The sequence below is a fragment of the Barbus barbus genome (assembly GCF_936440315.1).
Source record: "Barbus barbus genome assembly, chromosome: 39".
In the NCBI taxonomy this organism is placed as follows: Eukaryota; Metazoa; Chordata; class Actinopteri; order Cypriniformes; family Cyprinidae; genus Barbus; species Barbus barbus.
This window is the reverse complement of record NC_136717.1, coordinates 13,676,083-13,687,519: the sequence shown is the minus strand read 5'-3', so window position 1 is coordinate 13,687,519 and position 11,437 is coordinate 13,676,083.

Genomic DNA, 11,437 nt, shown 5'->3' with positions numbered 1-11,437 from the left:
TAAAAGGCAAGCATCACTATTAATATCGTTTACACTTTTTACAAAACCCCTGACCTTAAGTATTAAACTTCAGCATGATGTACCGCGCCATGCATTACATGCTATGTAAACAAACTTATGGCTTTCTAAAGTAACATGCTAACAGCCAGCCAAAGCACATTAGTAAGCATTTAGCAACGCAAAGCAACATTCCAACAACCACTCAGAGCACCTTATCAATGGCGTAGCAGCATTTTTGCATGAAAAGTCAATGGTTTAGTATCATCACTTGGTTCATTATGATTTGTTACTTGATATCTTCGCTGGAGGTAGGTGATATTAATGGAAGTTCAAAATGAAACTACTTTAAAAATGTGAAAACTACACATAAAAGAGGAAAAAGAAAATGTTCCGAGAAGGTAATGAAGTAATGAAAATAAATCCGATGAGGGTGTCCTAAAAAACAATTTGAAAGCTCAGTAGGGTGGACTGATTCAGTCCCTTTTGCTTATTGTTTGTCTTCCAGTTCCTGGTTTACAGTTTTGAAATCGAGCCCAAAGAAAAGCCCCTGCCCTGGCCTGGAAAGGGTGGAGGGCTGGAGCCCTGGTGCTGTGGCAGCTGTGAGGTTGTCTGGCACCTCATTGCTTACTAAGTGGCTCCACGTGTGAGGGAACAAGCCCAAATAAATTGCTTTACCCTTCCAGACACACGGCCACCCCGACACCCTGCTGAGACCGTTCAAGGCCGGACTCTGAGTGACTGCGGTGTCTTAAGTGGAGTTATTAGCAAGGAAGAGAGAACACAGAGGGAGAGGGTGAGCGACAGAAGAAAGCAGGAGACAGGTGTTAATAGATGTCCTACAGCTTTCAAAAGCCCCTCATGCAGGTCTGGGTGCTGGACTTCAGTTTCACAGGCAGCAAATTACCTGGACCGCAGTTTGACCCCCTCGCCTTTCAAATATACTTACATCTCCACCTGAAAAGATGTTTGGCATGTGTGCTTGGACACTAAGGGTGTAAAGCTTTCAATCAATGTAATATTTTCATTGTTAGTCTCACTGAACAAAAATAAAGTGCTAAAATACTCTGTAAATCCTGGCCAAAAATATGAACAGAAACCACAAATATAACAGGTCTAATAACAGAAAACTTGACCTGAAAGATGTAATCATAATTCAAAGTGATTACAAATTCAGTTTACATTTGCAATTCTTAATTCTGCACACACAAACACTACATGTATATCATATTTTGGATGTACAGTTTTATTTTTATTAAACATTTTTTTTAAAGATTAGTTTGATCCTATATGTTAGTTTGGTTCCACTTTATTTTAAGGCAAATTGTCACTAATAACTAACTCTTAACTAAGACTTTTGTGTCAATACCAAATTTGCTGCTTATTAATATTTAGTAAGGTAGTTCCGTTTAGACATGGGGTAGGATTAAGGGATCTAAAATATGGTCATGCAGAAAATGAGAATTGGTCCATAAAATAAAGTGCTACCATCATTTTTAAGTCAAACCAATTGAAGGCAGCATGACTTAAAATACATATAATCATTTAATATATATATATTGTTTATATATCGTTACATATATCGACTTTTATGTTATACGAGCAGCGTTGACGGTAGTTGTCCCAAGGCTGGTGGTCTCAGTGCTTGCTTCTATATCCGGTTTTCCAGTGAATTGGTGCATCACTATACATTTAGCCCAAGCATTTTACAGTGTGTTCAAGGGACATATTTGGTAGTATGTTCCCTGAGAATTAAACCTATGGTCTTGCATTGCTAGCACCATGCTGTTGTTAAATTAGACGAACAGTGTGTCAGCTATTTTGGGTGACAAACAGTGTGTTAACTAGCTTTGTGGCGAGTTTATATCTTCTCAGTAGCAGTCAGTTGGCTTGTTCTCATGGGTTCAGTGACCAATCAGCCAGCATGAATCTCCTTGTTTGTTTTTTCCTCAGCAAATAATGCTAATGCTAGTGTTAATCTCTTAACACTAGTCTTCACATAGTATCAGGCTCTATTGTCGAGGTGTTGGGTAAGGGGTCAAGGTAAACGATCAACCCCAGCAAGTAAAATCTGAGCTCCAAAGAATCTCTTTTTCTACACTGCATACCTGGACTTTTGTTGGGATGGGAACTTGGATGGATGATGAAGACCAACAGATGTTCCTCTCCCTTAATGCTTTGGGAAACAAACCCTAGCAAATGGAAATGGCCATTTAAAGTCTGGAGGAGAAGTGTTGCAGGACTAGGTCAGTGTTAGAGAACCTTCTACAGTGATAAACCATGTTTTTGGGCTGCTGTTTTGACAAGAGAAGTTGGCATCCAAATGAGGAAACTGATTCCAGACATCTTCCTTCCTCTGTTGTAACTTTATCAGTCCAGGTCTGTCTGGAATACTTAGTGCACAAAAGGCCCAAGTGACTTTTTGGGGGGTAGCATTGGATCAGCTAAATCCAGTGTGGGCAAAGAGTGACGCCAACAAGGACGCAGAAAACATACCAGCGCTCCATCTGCCACACACACTGAATCCAGTCGCTGGAACAGCAGGAGAAGATGCCACTGAGATGCAGAACTTGAAAGAGGATAAAAGAGCATCTGTGTGCATAAATAAACCATCCCCAGGGCAGAGTGACTCCTCAGCTGAAACATAAAGCATGGAGAGATTAAACACTCAAGCAGCTGCCTGGCATCTCACATCGTGCAGACACTTTTAATAACCCTATCATGTCACAAGAGCATTATCACAATCACTGCTTCCTGCTACAAAACACATTGTGTTATTGTGAGTCAAGAGTTTGTGTTCAGAAATGTTGATTCTGCACGGACTCCCACACCTGCAGGTCCCAACAGAAGAGCTGCATACACACACATACTAGCTTCTGAGAGACCACACTTGGTGGAAATTTGAACAATACCTATAACCAATACCTAAACTACCATTCTAAATATTAATAAGCAGCAAATTAGGAGTTTATTGAGGCAAAAGTCATAGTCGGGTCAATATCACCATAGAGCTATTTCAACCCTCACAATACTCAAAAATGTTGGTTTTAATTTCCCATTCGCTTTATTTTCTGAAAAATATTCTGAAAGGTATGATGTCCCTTTCCTAAACGGTTATTTGTTTGCTTTCAAATTATAAATACATAAAAGATTTAATGTAAACCATGTGTTTTTAAAGAAACTCGCACATGTATTTTTTCTTATTTGGAGAAAACTATGATATTTGGATGCAGTTTTTTGTTTGCATGTTATTGCCCCCACATTGAACACATTGGATTATATAGATGTGATTGAATTATTATTTAAAATATTATTGTAAAATGTCAAGATGACAGGGTGGACCAGCACATGACGGTGTGGACACATAATGCAGAACACACAAATCATGACAAAATATGAAAATGAAACATTTATTCAGCTTCTAAAAAAAATATATATATAATAATAAATAATATAATTACATCCTCAATCGCGTTGATATACCGCCCCCTCCCCATTCATTTTCATTCAGTGGACATTTTGAGCTTCAATTAGCATATTAGCTTACAACAAACGGTCACTAGCTAAATATTTAGTCTGGTTGTTGAAGAGAATTTGGTATATTTAAACTTACATATTTTGAAAATCCTGTATTCTAATCACTTCTGGTATATTTTATGCCGACAGGGTGGACATGTTAAACTTGGGAAAAGCAAGTAACCAAACTCATACGAAGAAAATTTGTCAATTGAAAAGTCACCAATTTATTCACCTAAGCGGTTGAAATTCCTGCCACTGAAGAGACAAAAAAATCTGTGGTTCTGATGTCACTAAAGGGGATTTTCTTAAATGGGCAGATTTCCCAATACGACAGGGTGGACAACCACATGGAAAAACTCTTCTTTTTTTATTTAACATAAATATCGAGTTTATTACCAAATGATCAATACACTCAAATTGAGTTTAACAAAAAGTTAACAAAATATTAATAGTGAACAACATTTTTTAATTTTATGATTTGACTGTATTCTACTCTCATTCAAATTTAATGAGTAGTGCATGGCAAAATAACATGCATCCTCTTACACAAATCTAAAACATATCTAGAAAATATATCTAAAGAGCCAAGTAATGCTTTTGCTATATAAAAACTTAGCCTAATATAGCACACCCTATCATAGTAATTTTCATGTTAAGTTATCATGACAAATGAGTTATTAATGTACAGGACACCAAAAGGCACCCTACAGTGATATTGACTCAGTTAATGATTTGTTAATAGCAAGAATTGGACCTTAAAATAAAGTGTGAACTAGTTCAGTTAGTTAATGCAAATTTGCCACAGTGACCAATAGAAAACTGTTAGCAGAAATAGTTAAGATTAACATGCTACTTCAAATGTAGGCTATTGTAGACATTTATCATTGAAGTTCCATATGTAAGTACAATGTCTTAATATAATACCATAAAGTATATGAACATGATAATCTTTTATTAGCATGGTATTATTAGCATATGTTAGCATTCACAATGTGGTGGATAGAACTCAGGAAATTCTGATTGTGAATAGATTTTATTGAGTTCTGAAAATTAATATGAATTACTAAAACAAACTGTTTAAACTGATACATTAATGTATTATTTCAAGCAGTACTTCACTAGAAATTGTTAGCCTAGCTACATGCTATTGTCAGAACCTGCGATGACTACACTACTTTCTCAGAAACAATTTTAGTCAAAATTTCAGCAAAATGCATCAGCAAAAAGTATCAAGATATACTACTGCATTTTCAAACAGTGGCAAAACTATTGCTGAACGTGGAACAGCATACTAACATATTCTGACTACTGTCTTTATAGCAGAAATAGCAAGTTTAGCATTCTAATATGCTATTGTGAATTCAGCCTATGATCTTTTAGACATGTATCATTGATGTATCATGGTATTCAAAATGCCCTTACCATCATTTTACTAAAAATAAAACCAAAAAACATGGTTACTATAGATAAACTGCGGTAACCACAAATTAGCCATTGTTTTGCTACACCAACCATAGTTTAACCATTGTATTTGCAACTGTGGTTATACAATATAACCACATTATATAATATGGCAAAAAAACATAGTTAGGCTACTACTCTTTTACAACATTAAAATCATGGTTAATATCCATAAAGGTAATGCTGAGTAAAGTGTAATACACAATAATTCTTCATTACCATGGTGTTAGCATATATTAGCATTAGCAAGGTGACGGACAGCTCTCAGACAAATGATTATGAACTGAAGATTAATACAAAATACTGAAACTAATTGGTGGAATTTAAACATATAGGCTATTATTTGAGTCAATAATGTGCTTAACAAACTGTAGCTTAGCTACATGCCAATGTCACAACCTGGGAGGACCAATCTTATGGTAACAATGTTATGTTTTGCTCAGTTGATGGCTAATTCATTGGTGAGGTTAATATTAAGGTGCTTCCTAATTAGCCATTAGCAATTATCAAGCCAATGCACTAAGTTTTGAGACAGCCTTTATGTAGCATTACAGCATCTGTAGTTTCAGTGATGGTTGAAAACTTTGCTTCCCCTCTCTTTCCCTCCCTTTGGCTTTATGGTGGGGTTCAGCCGGACATTACACACATCTGTGAGAAGTTATTGTGTTTGGCTGTGCTGCGTGCGGCGGCCAAATCACTTTCACAACAGACAGCTGGACATGAAAGGACATGAAAAGCAAGAGCGCTACCAGAATCCCGCTTTCAGAACGCGTGTCTCAAATGAGTCGCAGGTGAGTCACAGTCACACAGTTCAGGGGGTCTGTGGAGTTTACAGCTGCCGCATGTGTGTAGGGGGACTGGGCATGAATAAGAAGAATATCTTTTTATTTCCAATGACCCACCCAGAAGAAAGACTTGGCATCTAAACATTCCTGATTGTAGTGGTTTTTCTCCAGGAATGACTACAGAACAGAGAAATTGTTTACAGCACCTGGAAGTTCCTCTGCATCCTCTGCTGTGCGTATGTACAAGCCAACTCATGGGTGATTCTCACGAGAGCTTGGTTTCAAACATTGCAATCATTAAATGTCTGCAAAGACTTCTGTCAACAATTTAACAACAAAGTTAATGTTTATGAGCATTCATTTAAAAACCATCCACTGACAATTTAACATCTATGGGCATCTATTTAACATCTAACATATATTTTCCAAAGTCCTTAAAAATGTCATTTCCTCAACAGTCTGAAAATGTTAATACCATAAGGAAAGCTAATACAATTTAACATTTTTAAAAACGGAGTATTAACAGTCATGCACAGTTACTCAAAAATCGGAAATAATATATATTCTTAAAGGGATAATTCACCTAAAAATGAAAAATCTGTCATTAATTACTCTGAGAGCTTTCTGATCCTGCATAAATAGCAACGCAACTGAGACATTCAAGGCTCAGAAAGGTAGTAAGGATATCGATAAAATAGTCCATGTGACATCAGTGGTTCTAGCACAATATTATGAAGCTACGAGAATACTTTTTGTGCATAAAGAAAACAAAAAGAACGAATTTATTCAACAATTTATTCTCTTCCGTGTCACGACAGTACCATGACACACTTGTGAACGCGCATCGAAGACTGACATAAAAGAGAAGAAATTGTTGAATAAAGTTGTTATTTTTGTTTTCTTTGCGCACCAAAAAGTATTCTTGTAGCATCGTAAAATTATGGTTTAACCACTGATGTCACATGGACTATTTTATCGATGTCCTTACTAACTTTCTGGGCCTTGAACGTGATAGTTGCATTGCTGTCTATGCAGGTTCAGAAAGCTCTCAGATTTCATCAAAAATATCTTAATTTGTGTTCTGAAGATGAACGAAAGTCTTACGCATTTGGAACGACATGAGGGTGAGTAATTAAAGACAGAATTTTCATTTTTGAGTGAACTATCCCTTTAAATTAACATTTTTATTTTATTTTAACTATTTTCTCTCATTACCACAACACCTTCTGCAATTAGAAACCTCATATTTATTTATTTGTTGTTTATATTTCTTTGCTACTTGACATATTTTCAAAATGATGCGGAAAACCTGAAAGAATATAAATATGCATTGATTATGCACATGAATTTACAAGCAAACTACTACTTTTGCATTTTAAAAATTAAAATAATAATGGATTTAAGCTCAGACAATTTTATTTTAGAATGGTTTAGGGTTAGAGTTACAATAAGGAAACATTACCTCTCAGGTTCAGGTCAGTTCAACTAGATTGTTACATTTTGCAGAGTAAAAATAATGATAGATACTATTAACACAAAGTAAACACTAACTCGGGCGATAAGCAGTGCTGAAATGCCTTTAAATGTGCTGTGAAACAGACAGCTGTTTTCTTGGATATCCGGAATCTGTCTGGAGGCATTCTGGAAAAATAGCAACCACTGTCATTCCATCAAGCATCAGTGAGCCTTTATAATGGAAATAAAGTGGCCTCCCATCTAATAACCAGAAGCGAGTTTATTCAAACATAATTGTTTAGCAATCAAGATTTAACCCCACCGTAATTCAACCGCAAACCTAGAAACACTGCTTGCGAGGATGAGACACCCTCATCTGAATCTTGAGGTTTGGTCCTTTGCTCCTTTTTTAGTTCCCACAAATACCAACAGTCCAACATCAACCTTTAGGAAAGACACTTTAGGCTAATATCTTTGCTGGAGCAAAGCGCCACAATCAGACATAGTGTTCTTGCATGCTATAGTCAGTCTGATTTGGCTGCAACCACTAAGATGTTTTGGATTCTGTAATGCAGCCTTATTAAAAAAATATGCAACCTCTAGAATGTTTAGAGAGGAAACATGTTGTTTTAATACAAACAACTAAACCATGTTGTTGTCAAAATCCCTGGAAGGAGATAGAACGTGGCTGTGGATGGCACTTGTGAATTATGTCCAGTTGAAATATGTGCACAGTGAGCATGTTTAGTTTTTACTGTGCACTGTCCACTTTTGTTTATGAGTTCAGGGTCGATGTGGTGACAAGGGAGGAAAAACATAAGGACACGTTCCATTCGAGAGCCACCACGTCTAGAGCTCATTGTGAAATAAGACCTTGTAGAGTCTAAGAATGTCGAAGAATTTTGGAGGAAATAAAAGTGAATGACTAACTCAATTATTCAAAGTAGCTTTTAACAACAACAGATCAACACAGGCCCTGTCATAAAAATAAATAAATAAATGTAGGAACAATACAAGGATGTTTACTCTGCAATTGCATTTACTCTTCTTGTGTCATGATCAAATGGACTGTTAAGACGGTCGGCCGTCTTGCAATTTTTGTTTGTCGGCCAACAAAGTTTTCTCAGTGTGTTCCGTGCCGTCGGCTGAAGTTGGTCCTCGTCGGCTTGTTTTCGGCCGATTCGACATGTTGAATCGGTGTCGGAGCTCGTCGGTCAGTCGGGCCATCTGATCATTCTGATTGGCTGTTCAGCTGGCCAATCAGCTGGTTTCGAGAAAACTCAAAAATCTGCTGAAGCTGGTTACCTTAAAATTTTAAGTTGGCTCAATTTATTTAATTTTTTTTCAGTGCATAAACACTTCATTTATAAATTCAATTTAACATGGAATAAAACAGATGTAAAATTAAATTAAATTTAGAGAAATCCCAATAGAAAAGCATTTGCTATTATTACCATAACCTGGCATTAAACTGCTTTTCTCACTCTTGGTAAACTTAGAAAGGCAGCAGTAGCTACAGCAATTATTGCCAATTGGCTACTGATCAACAAAAACAAACAATTGCTGAAAAAAATCATACTCTGGTGAATCATTCACAATAACACACAAATGTGTATGAATAAGGCCAATAGTGATTTCATGTTAACTTTGAAATCAATCTCCACATTTGGCACCTCTGTTTCTTGTATCGACGCATTCTGTGGCATCTCGTGAGACAAATACAGTATTACTGACAAGAATCACATGAGTAGTTTGTGTTTGCAAGTAACGTATGAGAGGCTAAATGTTGCGCCAAGACTACTGAGGACTTGAGAACATTATGATCTCCTCCATCTCACACCTGCTCGCAGACACCAAGTACCCACTGCACTTTTCACACCAATTCCGATGCACAATCAAATGTTTATGATACTGCTTTACAGTCCACAAAATATTTTACATTTCTCCTTTTAAGCAGGCAGCATTAGGAGACTGACAGCTTTAATAATGCCTCAGCCGTTAATGTTATAGCTTATTTCCTCCATCCAGTCTGTAAAATATGTAATTTTATATCGTACGAGTCCTTTTAAGGCTTCCCCCAGCTGTTTCGCAAATATAAACGGGCCTTTCATTAAACAAATACACTGTGGGGACTGTAAATGAACTTATTTGAAATGTCCAGGAGCACTAAAGTACCATACGTGAGCTTTAATAGTCTCATATAACACATCGCAGAAGGAGATCATTTAATATCGCCATTAAACGTAGGAATGACCCTGTATATCTGCATGCTGCTGGTTTCACATTAAAACTCAAGGTGAAACGCTACTGAGGCATTCAATGTCAAATCAGAGGCGAGCGAGCTCATATGGCGATGGAGCAATAGAAAAGCGATGGCAGTCAGATAACATTGTGTGAAAATATCGATGGCTTTCAGCAATTCAGAGGCCGTGTTGTGGTTGGCTCAGTCTGAGTCTTCGCTGATGACAGAAGAATGTCACATGAGAGCAGAGAAACTGCAGACTCCAACTTCCCTCTGACATACATGGGGAAAAATGTTTTGGCACCAGGACAAATAGAAGTAGAAGTGATTTTGGAAAAGAAGAAAAACAGAAATCTGTCACGGTCAAAACAGTCAAGGCAAAGGACACAGCAACATTCACATTGATGATAAAGGTTTTATTCTGAATATACTAGAACAAGAATTTTAGACAGTTCCAGGATTATAAACAGTGGGCTTTTCATCATTTCTGCCTTAGATAATCATTTTTACTTATTTATTTATTTTTTAAACAAATATAGACTGTTTGAATCAGGCCAATCAAGATTCACAAGAGTCTTATGTGTAAATCAGTGGTTCTCAACTGGTGGGCCACAGGTCTGCTCTGGGGGTCACGAACGGCAGAAAAAATACAAATAATAAAATGCTAGTAAGCATATAATCTTGCACGGATCTTGCATGAAGGAAAACAATGCTGTGAGGGATGAACATACAGTTGGTTGTACTGTTGTATACCTGTTGTGTTAATCATTCATCCAAAAAAACATTAAAAATTGCCAAAAATTTCTAGTAAAAAAAAAAAAAATCTATATTTTTTAAATTATTAAAAAAATACAGTATCACACATTAAGAGACTGTATGTCTAAATATTAGCTTTTTAAAGGAAGGAGTAAACACTTTCTATATCTTCTGTAGTTGACGTCAAATAGCTTGGCGTAATTTAATTTGTCATTTTAATAGAAGCTATTTAACCAAATTAAGGCCGATGACAACACAGTTATTTGAAATTGTTCAAAAACCATGAACAAAAAAATACAACCCAGACTACAAACAGGTTACGTTTGGTATTGTTTTTGTCACCACTTCAAATCTGGTTCCAGAAGCAAAACCAGATGCGAACCACTGGATGACAGCAAAATTAAGGGGGACTGAAAATAAGCCCACAGATAAGTCCTCCTAAACCCTGACTGAGGCAGACTGACGGTCAGCCAGTGGAGGCAGCAGGATCTGACTGACCACTTAAAACACACTTCACACTATCGGACAATTCCAGAGATCAAAACCCACACAGACCAGAAAGACAGAGAACCGAAACGCCAGCTTTTTAAATCACACGTTGCAATTTTCTGTTCTTGAGGTGACAGCATCTGAGTTCAAGTCTACAGGAAGTTAAATTAAAGCCTTTCTTCATCCCAGTTTGTCTGAAGGACTAAGTTGCTAAATCTAATTCAGCATTTTCTAAGGAATAATATGAATTGATCTCATATTTCCCCTAAACATCTGTCTTATTGATATTCTAGAAAACACTTTCACCTCTATTAAGGTATCCTGTAAACAATTTCTGTTAGAAGCTGGAGACCCTTAATGCTTTCAAATACTGGTCCCAAATCAGTTGTGACATTTAAGGTTAAGGTTAGCTTCATAGGTTAGGACCGTCAGGATCGGGATACGTCTCGGTTCAGCAGCTGTCGTCCCAAGAAAAAGGCAGTGAATGTTAAGGTGAGGTCACATTAATGAAATTTCAGTGAGATTTCGCAAAAAAGGGTCTTTTGTCAATAGTGAAGCGATGCATGAAGCACAGCTCCCACAAAAGTCACTTTCAAAGTCAGCAAAAATTCTGCATCCGTCCTCATGGGAGGCTCAAGATCGCGCAGATTCCTAGTGAAATAACTGGATTTCTCCTGCGAAATTTCACTAAATGTGATTACACCTTTAAGGTCTTTGCACCTTTTTCACCTTT